Below are 11,649 nucleotides of genomic sequence, written 5' to 3'. Positions count from 1 at the left end.
GATGGTAGCTAGTCTCAACATGTTACTGTGGTGAGATGATTTGTAGAGTTCCTCCAGGGGTTGACCCGGAATCTTTGTACAGATATTTAATTGACTTTAGAGTAGTGGACAAACACTTGTATCATGTAGAATTACAAGAAGTGAAAAACAAAAATAAATTCTATGCTTTTGTGGTCTTTCCAGGTTAACAACCTATCTATCATTACTCCCCAGTATTTGTACAGTTAATGTTGTCATTATGGAGAGTGACGCATTATAGTCGTTTTTACCTTGAACAACAGCTCTCCAGTCTTTTAAGTGTTTGTGTGCGTTGACACTGGTTCGTACAGTAACAGCACATAATCTAAGTGGAACAGCCTGAAAAAAAACACAAGTTTTGATCAGATTACACGTAATTTGGGGATTTTTTCATCACAATGTCACTGTGGTTCTGTAAATATGAAAGACTTGTGAAACAAAGGGTGAAACTCAACGGTACCAGCTGTGAATAAAAACACTTTCTTTAATTTGTCAGTCCGATAAAAGAAATCCATGTTGGATTGGAACATTGATGATACTCGTTGAAAATACTTGAAACAAATAACAGCAAATAACTGCAGAGGAGAGTCAACTTCCTGTTTGTAGCATGCAAATACCAATTGTACCTCAACTGTCACATGAAAGCATCAACAGGCTCACATCCAGGATGTTTTATAATGCAAACAACTAATTTATTGACATGCATTATTCAGAGATGAGCGGGAAGTTGTGCCGTGTATTCTGAGATTCCTCAAGTGGATTTCTGCAGAAACTACTGTTTATTTATGCACTTTTTTTCTATGCTGCAAATCATTTTGTAACGTTCAGCACATCTCCCCCGTCAGGAAGTACATATTTCTTCTCCTCGTCGTTCCCTCCACTCCTCTCCTTCCTCCCCAATCTCGTATTTCCTGCCTCAATCTGTCTCTTTCCTTCTCATTTATTCCCAGCATCCGTCATCCCGTCTCTCCCGCTCGTCTTCCACGACGCTCGTCGTCCTCGACGCTCGTCGTCCTCGTCTTACTCAGAACATCTCAGTGGATTAATGCTGTCATAATGTCAGGAATCATCCAGGTAAAAAACAAGTCTTCTTCTGTGGAGAGGTTGACATTTAGGACATAGGAGATGTTTTCCTTGAGCCATATCCTCTCCTGTGTAAGTGCGGTCCATCCTGAGCAGGTCCAGGAGTCAATATTAATTTAAAGGACTCGACTTGAACCGACATTTAACGTGGGAGAGTCGAGTGATTGACGTCCGGCCCCGCTCAAACTCTGTCCGTCCTCTGAGATAAAGTACAGAGGGACGAGCAGTCGGTGTAATAAAGTTTGCCTCGTGAGTCACAGCTCTGCTGTCTGTCTCGATGGTTTTCCCCTTAAGCTCCCTTCACACCTTACAAAAATAAACCCCTCTAATACCCACTGACATGGGAGTTTAGCTATCAGGATGAAAAGGCAATGATCTGCAATCACTCTTTTTTTTCTCAGGGTCAAACCACTCTCTGCAGTCGATGGTGTTTATCGGCTCCGACTCCAGACGCCGGTGATGAAGGAAGACTCGAGTCCCGGGGGAGTGAGTGCGTCACGAAAGGCAATGAACGTCTACAGCTCTGACGAATTTCCCCCTCCGTCTTTGTTCAACCGCCTCTCAAGGAAAAGTCGTTTGCAATCGTGAACTCCTGATGAAGTCTGGAGACTTTGGTCCAGACCATAGATGATGGAATTAGCCTGCAGTGAAAATTTCTTTTAGACTTATAATTGATTGCTGCCACTGGAGTCGCCCCCTAGTGGCTAATTGCCAATTCTATCCATTCAAACTAAAGTAAGGAAGTTGTCGCCATTTAACTTGGTAACTTTAGGAGCTCTATTACCATCAGACTTTAAATTATTTTCACAGCCAGTGGAGTTGCCCCCTGGTGGCTAATTTCCAGCCACTTCTGTCCGAATTCAGAGGCTTCACTTTTTAAAATGGACAGACTGGAAAAAAAAAAGACCAGGACCAAGAGGTTCATTCAAATTTTGTGATCATATACATTTTGGATGAACTTAATCCATTTACACTCAGAAAACATAAATACTGGCACATAATTAGGAATTATGTGTATTCAAAATGATCATATTTTCAAATGTCATTTAATCAAATTACTTAGAATCAGTGGTAAATCAATCCAATTTCATGACTTAAAACGAATGAACACTCAATTAACTATAATTAATTTAGTCAAAATTAGTTCACATAAGTGTTTAGTGTGAATTTCAGGGCGTCTGCAGTAATGTGTAATGGGGATTTATTGGTCATTTTATCTCATTCTTAATAGACCTACTTCTCACTTGATTTATGACGTCAGTAAAACATTTTTGTCTCAAACACTGCGGTTTGGCTTTGATTTTGTAAATTATGATCACATGTAGAATAAAATGGAAAGCAGTCGTGACATCAACCTAAGAATGAATTGAAGCTTTGAGATTGGTGATTTTGCCAGTATGATTGTGACAATTCACAAAGGAAACCTTCAACCAGGCTCATATACACGATAGTAACCGTCAATCACACTGATGTCCACACACGTGCTGTTCTTTAACATCTATTTTCCTCTAAATGGGAAAATAAAACACAAAACTGACTTCATGTTCTATGGAGAAGCTGAAACAGGTGATTTTTTTCCCACAATAATTAAAATGGATAGAAAAAAATTGGATTATATAGTGTTTTATGATTTGTGATGACTTTCGCTTTCCTGTCCCGACTCTAACACCCTTTTTAAATCTGTCGGACGACGAAAGTCACATAAATACATAAATATTCCTCTTCGCACAGAAGCGCAGTAAATATTTTTCTATTTCCTGGAGAGGAAATGTGGTTTATTCCCCCGGAGAATTTATGTTTTCCTTGGATCAGGGGACAAATACAAGCCTGCGGCAATTCGTCTTATATGGCCCGCACTAACCAGAGAAGATAAATCGATGACATAAAATAAACGGACATGAACGTATTGTCTTTGTATTATTAATGAGAAAACAATCAATTTAAGGGTGAAGGTGAAATGTGTCGAGTCTTTTAAGACTAAAAAAAAAAGGATCATGATATGTCAGAGATTAAGGAAACATGTTACAGTGAAATACGAGATTCATTTTCATTCTGTTTATGTCATGGTCTGTCTGCAGTTATTTAATAACAGTCTATTATTGTCACCTTGTCTCCTCATATTATACATTTCCACTTATGTTCTAGAGCAGACAAACTCTGCCAGTTGTGACATGCTAAAACTGACCGAATACGTTAAATTTAGAGGTCAACAACTGGCCACAAGTGGCCCGCCAGCATCAGTACCTGACAAAAAAAAATCATATTTTTTTAAAAATGATTTGCTAATCTTCACCAAATCGCCAAAATGGCTGACTTCCTGTTGAGTTGAGGCCATGGTTACGGTCGACTTTTTTGTTCATCTTGGTCTATAACATCGTCCCACCAAGTATTTGGGAAACTCTGTTTCCTTTTTGCCTTTCGGCCCCTGCCATTCGTTGCTCGGACTCTAATAATCTAACTTTATTGGTATAAGTATTGCAGCTCAAAATGCTTCACAATAAAACACAAAAACAAGTAGTGTGTTCCAAAGTTTAGGGGCGTGAGGAACAAAGGCGACATCCCCAATTTTCTTTCCACCGTTGTGGGTGTAAATGAAAACTGTAAATGTTTAAATGCCAAGTTCTAAGAGTGAATGTCCGTAAAATGTGTTGTGTGAAAAAATAAAGCAGACGGTAGGACGGTCATGTGTGTAGATGTATTTGTCAAATCTGGTAACATACCTGAACCACAACTTCACACTTGAAGACCTCAAAGCAGACTCAGACGTGAGGATGCAAAGGAAAATCTCTTCAAATCCTCTGTGAAACTGAACAGTCAGAACACAGTAATCAGTCCGTGGGGCAAAAGGCACAAAAACAAATATCATACACAAGAGTCAAGGGGGAAAAAAGCCGGTACAACATCAAGGAAACAAGTAAACAAAGTGTCAAGGATCACATGAAATACTAAAGGAAGTTGTTGGAAAACAAGCAACAGGTGCAAATAATAAGGGGTGCGGTTGGAAATCAGGCTCAAGGTCAATACCAAAATAAAACAGGAAATCAAAGAATAATGAATAAAAGAACCACAAGCATCACAGAGGGTATTCTGCTGATTCTGACGTGACAAAGTCACCTCAGTCTTAGTGAACTGTGTTGGCAAATCAGGGTAAAAACACACAAAATAATAATTATGCAGAGTATAGTGTGGAAGCATGCGTCTGAGCTCGTGTTTACCCAGACACTGCGTGGTTATGAGAGGAGATCACTTTCTTTTGAGAACATCCAATAAATCCTGTTCCTGCAAACTGCCGGGGAGAACACTCATATTTCCCCGCTGGCATTCAGCGGTATTAGTAGATTTCTTTTTATTAAACACCCGTTCACACTCTGCTGCTCTTTTCACATCAGCTCAGCGCCGACGTGAAGAGACAGCGGAGGCGTCTGAGCTTAGCGGGAGTGACAGCGCGCTCCACTTCTAAATGCCATCTGTACGACGACGTGGAGATTCATACGTAGTCACTCTGTCACCGACGGAGAGGAGTTCAGACTTTGTACCGCAGTGATCGATCATTTCAGAGCAATCAATCAAATATGGCAAACGTGTTGTATGTTTTATTTTTGACATGAAGAGATGGCTGAAGATGAATTTTTCCTTGTTTCAGCTCAGTTTTACCATTAAATCAATCAATCAAACTTTCATTTATACATCACTCTTCATACAAGGCAATTCAAATCAAAGTAAACCACATTTACAAGCATTTAGGAACTTGGGCACTTTTATCCAATGTTACTTACAATAGAGGAATAAGCTACATAGAAGTAGTCTTGGAAAGAACTCCACTAGATAGGAACAGTGGACAGAGTGCTGAGGTGGATCCAAGTGCAGAATGAGAGGGTAATTGCTCGAACAGAAGATGGTATTGGAAGAGCTTGGTCTTCAAGAACTTCTTGAAGATAAACAGGGACGCCCCCTGTTCTGGTAGCACTCTGTACTGTGGTGTTGGCACCGCCAGACGACAATCCTTTGACGAACAGAGTTCTTTAGGAGAGCATTTAAGTGGGTGGGAGCAGACCCATGAAGCACTTTGTAGGCTAGCGTCAGTGATTTGAATTTAATGTGGGCGGCTAAGGGTAACCAATGGAGCTCAATGAACAGACGGGTGACATGTGCCCTTTTAGGCTGGTTGAAGACCAGGCGCGCCGCCGCATTCTGGACCATCTGTAGTGGTTTAACAGCACAGGTCAGGAGGCCCGTTAGCAGGGCGTTGCAGTAGTCAACCTACATCAAGATGTTTGGTCTGGGCACACACAATTGGCAGGGCTCAATCCGAGGGGTGGAATCAACGGTTGTCTTTCAAATTCCCTCTGTGTGCAAAAGGATTAGCGCTACAACCATTCCATGTGCAAGTGAAAGTTTGATCAAGAGATTCCTGTAAGCCAACAAATGTTAGGGTAACGGAGCCCAACCAAGAATAAGAGAATTGCAGGCGTGGTTGTACATTCAGCGAGCATCTTCAAAAACAGAAGAAACCCAAAGTATTGCAGAGAGTGAGTTTGTGAGTGGGGTCACAAAAGGGGTGAGTGGGGTCACCGGCAAATCACGTTTGCCGGCAAACCACGTTTGCCGGCAAACGTCCTCTAACTGGAGACGGATAGAGGATAACCAGGACAGGCCGTTCAGATAAACGAGCCTGTGAGCTTACTCCGTCGAAGACACCCAGGGCCTTGAAAAAGTTCTGCCATAACCCTGCAAGTCCTGGAAGAGCTAATATTTGACGCAGCATTACCAAGGTATGTTAGTTAGTAGTATTTACATGTATTCCATGTTGCAGAGACTGGCAGCGAAAAGGTTGCAACTCTGTCGTAATAATGTTAAGCCCCGCCCACCGACTCTAAACACGATGTGATTGGCCAAACCAGAGCCAGGAACCCTGGCTGCAAATTAAATTTGCTGCTGCTAGGGTGCGTCTAGATTTCTAAATTGCTAAAACCAAAGTTCTTCACAGGGTGAAAACAAATTAAAACAGTAATGGGGAAGTGGAGAAATGAAAAAGGATGTAAGGAAAGGAAGTGAGGAAACGCTATTGTGGAACTCAAAAACAGGCTTGAGGGGAAACAAAGGACACTAAAATACAAATATACTAAAAACAGGAGGTAAAAGAAAATTAAAAACGTAAATAAGAACAGATAAAATTAAACCGATAATTAACTTGGTACGTAAAAGTAAAGTAAGTAGGTAAATGAATAAAAGATATCAGTAATTATCACACAGCGGACCTTATTATTCAAAGACTTTGTGGGGTTTTTTTTTGCATCGAACAACAGATTACTTACACGCAATTACACAAAGGTGAAAATGTCTTTATCTTACTCTTCGCAGACGAGCAGAAGTCGATTTGTTGCTTACTTAACGTTATACGGGGAAATTAATTCACTCTGACACTACCTTTTATCTTTGAAGGAGTGTGGGGGTGAACGTATAGGGACACTAAACCATGAGCAGCCACAGGGATAAAACATAAGGTCCAGGTCACAGCTCGTATACTCATGTGTCCCGGAGCTGTTGTCACCACCACACGCCACAGTGATGGAAGCAAATGCACAAGACCTCCACCCTCACAGCGAGAACCCTGGTGCATTGTGGGTCCAGTTGGCTGTGTAAGCTATTCATAGTGACTTTATGCCAAATGTCACTGATGCAAGGTTATTGACATTATCATCATACAGGCAGGAACTTTGCCGGTCAGATGATCACATGACTGATCAACCTTTCAATCTCCACCACCTAAAAGCCTGTTTTATACTCCATTAGTGTTGGACAATTTAAAAATGTGTTGAGTGACAGAAAAATCAATCAATCTATAGGCCACCGCTGGGATTTTGAAAAACCATGGCGTGTTTCCATCAAAATCACCCTGGGAAAAACCTTCCCTCGACCATCATGATTATCAGGCCGACTGGATTTATTTTGATTTTATGGCTGTATAAATATTCAATGAGTGAGTTCTTCTGCTCCTTTTTTCCAAGATAACTTTCACTTTCTATCTGGCATCGACGGAGCAATAGAAAAGGACGTATGACGTTCCAGGTTCTTCTGAGCGTATTTGCTGAGGAGGAGGTTCCCCAGGTTCTTCTGAGCGTATTTGCTGAGGAGGAGGTTCAGTGGGACTTTGAGTGTCATTTTCCAGAACTTTGAAGTGAAGTAGAAAACACAAACCACACAGATTACTGAGAATTCTTTTCCCGGGGTAAATAAGTTCCTGGAAATGTTGGTGGAAAAGAGACTAATCATGAACCAGCCTTTATTTACATAGAAGTGATGTAACTTACAATAACGTCTAACGTCCTCTTCTGCCTCCGTTTGGTCTTCATGAATAAAAATCATGTAACATAACACGTTTATCTCGTCAAACTGATGGCCCGCCGTATGTTTGGAGCAATAGAATCCACTTCTGAAACTTAAGTGTAGACACTAATTAGTTTTTTCAATAAAAAAAAAAAACTCCAAGGTCACAATGTGCTTTACATCAATTAGAAAAACCATGGAAATCAGATTTAAAATATCAACAAGTAATTCACTGGTAGTTTTGACATGAGATCAAATTTGACACCATATTCCGTTTGAGACAAATGAGAGGTCTGTTCAAGTCCTGTTCCCGCAGAATCCAGCACCAATTACACCGCGAGTAAAAGACACCAGAGGCACTGGAGGCCCAGATGACAGCAATCAAGCTGCTAAGCTGAGGTGGCCTCGAGCAAGCCACTTCACGAGCCGTATGCTCCACAGCTAACCGTGACCTCTGACCCTCCTGGGATGTAGGCAGATAATGACAGAATCGCGTAACAAGCTTCGATGCATTTCTGTCATATGAAGTCCCGAAGCTGAAGCCGTGTTTGTGAAAACATGATGCAACAGTGACAAACTGGAGCTGAAGGTCATAGTGAGCAAATGTACTCGATTGCAATGTTTTTTTTATTTTTTAATATAATAAAATATATATATATATATATATATATATATATATATAACCTCAATTTGTGTTCGTACTGCCCCCCAGAGATCATTGCTCCACCACTTTTTCTAGCAATGATTGTGCTGCTGGAAAAATAAACAAGGACTGAACCATGAGGTAAACTTGATTTATGTCATGAAATTCTCTCTCAAAGGCTTTATTTTTGTGTGGGTTTAAAGTGATTTAACTTCTACTTACAGCCTCATTTCCACCATAATTGTTGATTTATTGAAATAGATGAGTTAATTCCAAGCATCTTCGTACCTGAATATGTTAAATGGCAATTCAATTGGTGTTTGCCTGATTTATTTAGTGTTTATTGACTTACTTTGTAAGGGATTCTCCTCTATATCCTTCCAAACCTTGTTTACAGAGGAATCTGACAACGCTCTCATTTGCTGACAGTTGAAAGACAGATAATAGTAGTAAAAGTTAGGTTGTTGTAGTACACCTCTTACATTTGAGCTAAACAGTCTAAACAGATCTGTGCAACTTGTCTTTTTCTAACATGTCATATAAATTAGTAATTATTTCATGCAAGTTTTCAAACTATTTTTTTTTGTGACAGGCAATAATACGTAATGCTCAACTTTACTATCTTCAGAATATATAATAAAGTCACAAGGAAGCTCAACTTTACTACGTTCGGAATACGGTGAGAAGAAAGCTCATATTACTGTTTGGAATATGGAATACAATTAGAAGAAAGCTCAAATATACTATTTTTCAGAGTACGTAATAAGGTCAGAAGAAATCTCAACTTTACTATGTTTGGAATATGGTCAAATTTACAAGATCGGAATACGTTCAGAAGATGCTCAAGTTTATATGAAATTATGATTATTTAATATGAAATCTGTTCACAAAAAAGCTCAATCAGAAGAAAGCTCAAGTTGACGATGATCACTCGACCCCACATTGATATAGGAAAGTGATTAGATTTAACATTTATCATTCAGACATAACATTTAAATAATACAGGACTAAGTGTTGTACAAATTTAAGTTAGATTGTGATTTGATGTATATTTATATTTGCTGTAAATGTGTACTTTTTTAACTAAAGTGTGAGATTCATTATTTATTTATTATTCCATGTCACCACTCAGTTACGGATATAAGAAAAACATTTACTGAGCTTATATTGATCCAGCGGACGCGCTGTGTGTGTGTGTGTGTACAGGTGTGATGTTTCCATCTTCCTCTGACGTATTTATTGAGCTCTAAAGAAAATGAGATGGATTGACCTGTAACCACCATGCTGCTCTTTACCTCCACTGCCTCTATTTTCCTTACACACTGTGGCACCGTCTGCATAACGAAGGATCGTAAATACACAAAGAACAACAGGGAACCTCCATCAAACTGAGGGATTATTCACACTTGGTGTCTCACAGCCGAGGTGGGAAATAGAAGCTGCAGCCAAAAAAAAAATCAACGTGTTGTTTGGATGATCTGATGTACTGCGTAATCAAACATTTGTCAGCTCACGTCTGTGCATAAATCTGTGTAATTGGGAGGCATACTTTCAATATATGGGTGTTTTTTTATGCTTCACATGAGTTGGAAGTTTTGATAGATTGTTGTTGATAACGCCGGGAAGGAAGTTTACGCACCAGGGCGCCTCACAGAGGACGTGTTGTGTTGTTTATCTTTGCTTGAAAGGAATATTTGCTGAGCTGATAAGCAGCATCTCTCAGCTCTTTTCTATGGAATCAGTGTCTGGTTTTCACTGATACAATACGAGACAAGGACTGCACAACCGTACAGACTGTATTCCATACCAAGGTCAATGTCAAAGTGACCCAGGAGTTCTAGTTCTTCTTCACACCAGAAATATAACATAGGAAAAGTCATAGGAAGAAAAAAACAAACACAGCCCTCATTAATAATCTTACTGTAGCCACAATTTTGCATTTCTGTCTATGGGCTCTCTTTAGATCAGTTGTTGAGATGACCTGATCCACAATTTATAGTGTTTCAGGTTCTAAAAAGTAAGCTACAAACAGATGAACCAAAGTTAAAATACAGTGGTGTAAATAGACTTATTCTCTCATCCTCTTCTTCCTCACATATTCTTCACACACTGATAAAGTGAAATTAGATTAAGATGGAGCAAGAGATAAAGTGACTCTAATTATTATTATTTTTGTGTTATTTGTTTAATTTTATATAATATGCACTCCGTTCACAAATTCCTCAGCTGTGGGGCTACGTGCTACGCGGGTATATCCACTAAAAATGAGTCAGGATTTTGCGTATAACCATTGTAAGTAAGTAAAATGAATAAGAAAAGGAATTAAATAATATTTAAATGAATAATTTGTGCCCCGTTTGTGTAGGTTATTCCGTTGGTGGTGTCTGTGGCAGGCAATCACCCTCACCTGCGTCGTTGGCGCGCGCAGCCTCCTTATTCTGTGGGTCTGCAGTCACTCGTCGCCACATGTTTACAGTCTTCTCTGCAGTAACATCACGATCCTTCCTGAGTTTTACTCTCTCCAGTGTCGTCTTATTCTTTTTGTTCGTAATTTTGCCCGAGAAATAACTCCTGTGTCCTCTCATGCTCAGTCCTGACAACATAACTGATATCTCTTTGACTATGGAAAATGATTGACTTCACACACAGAAACTCACACAATTGTATGATATATTTTGATATCAAAATTTGACAAAATATATATATGTATAAAAAAAACAGTTGACAATTTGTATAAAATAATATTAAAAAAATACTCCGGCCAGAAATTTAATTTATAAAATTGCTGTAGCTGTGGGCCCACTAATTTATTTGTGCAGAGTTAGTGTTGAGCTCAAAGGTATATAAGTTGTAGCCCGTGGAAATCATTGGTGTAGGAACAATCTTACCGGCTGAGCAACCGACGTTTATCCAGAACCTGGCCTGAAGTCCCGAATCCCCCGCGTAACTTGACCACATCATCTTCTCCTCCTCCTCCTCCGCGCTCAGGTACGGCTCTCCTCCTCGCTCGCTCTCTCTCTCTCTCTCTCTCTCTCTCGTCACACACACACGCCAGCCGCGCTAATGTGAAATAAAATGACTGTCAGTCACCACCGTGGAAAGTGCACTGTAATATTTCCACTCTCATATAAGGAGCTAACGTACACGACGTGCTTCTCCTTCAGCAGTCAGATCAGAAAGAAGAAATATGAGGCTCACACTAGACCCTCTTAAATATTACTTAACACACAATACATTAGAAAACAGTGCATAAGTGACATTCAACACTTCACAGAAATAATTTTATTATTTATTTTAAAACTCACTGTAACATTTAAACAATGGAGCATTTCTATATTTATTTTAAGGACACCCACACTTCTCCGTAACAAGCTAACTAGCTGCTAACTAGCTACCGACGAGCGAGCACAAACACATCACAAGTGCTTCAAAGAAATACTACATATATTAAACTCGTAACCGATTAACAGACATAAGGTATACAGGCTTACCTAATGTGATATAAAAAGACTGTCAGACACCACCATGTAAAGTCCACTGTGATATTTCCACTCTCATATACGGAGCTAACGGACACG

The 11,649-nt window shown here is 39.8% G+C and overlaps 1 long non-coding RNA gene across 1 annotated transcript; it reads right to left on the bottom strand.

Moving 5' to 3' along the window:
• Positions 1 to 340: 340 nt before the first annotated feature.
• On the bottom strand, positions 341 to 11,151 carry LOC131472200 (uncharacterized). Its single transcript, XR_009242071.1, has 3 exons — positions 10,479 to 11,151; positions 3,822 to 3,907; positions 341 to 1,742 (listed from the first exon to the last, which is right to left on the bottom strand). It is a non-coding gene; the product is annotated as an uncharacterized LOC131472200 (long non-coding RNA).
• Positions 11,152 to 11,649: the final 498 nt, after the last annotated feature.

This window comes from Solea solea, chromosome 14, assembly GCF_958295425.1.
Source record: "Solea solea chromosome 14, fSolSol10.1, whole genome shotgun sequence".
NCBI classification, from domain to species: domain Eukaryota; kingdom Metazoa; phylum Chordata; class Actinopteri; order Pleuronectiformes; family Soleidae; genus Solea; species Solea solea.
The sequence above is the reverse complement of the archived record's forward strand: the minus strand, read 5'-3'. Positions and strand labels throughout refer to the sequence as shown.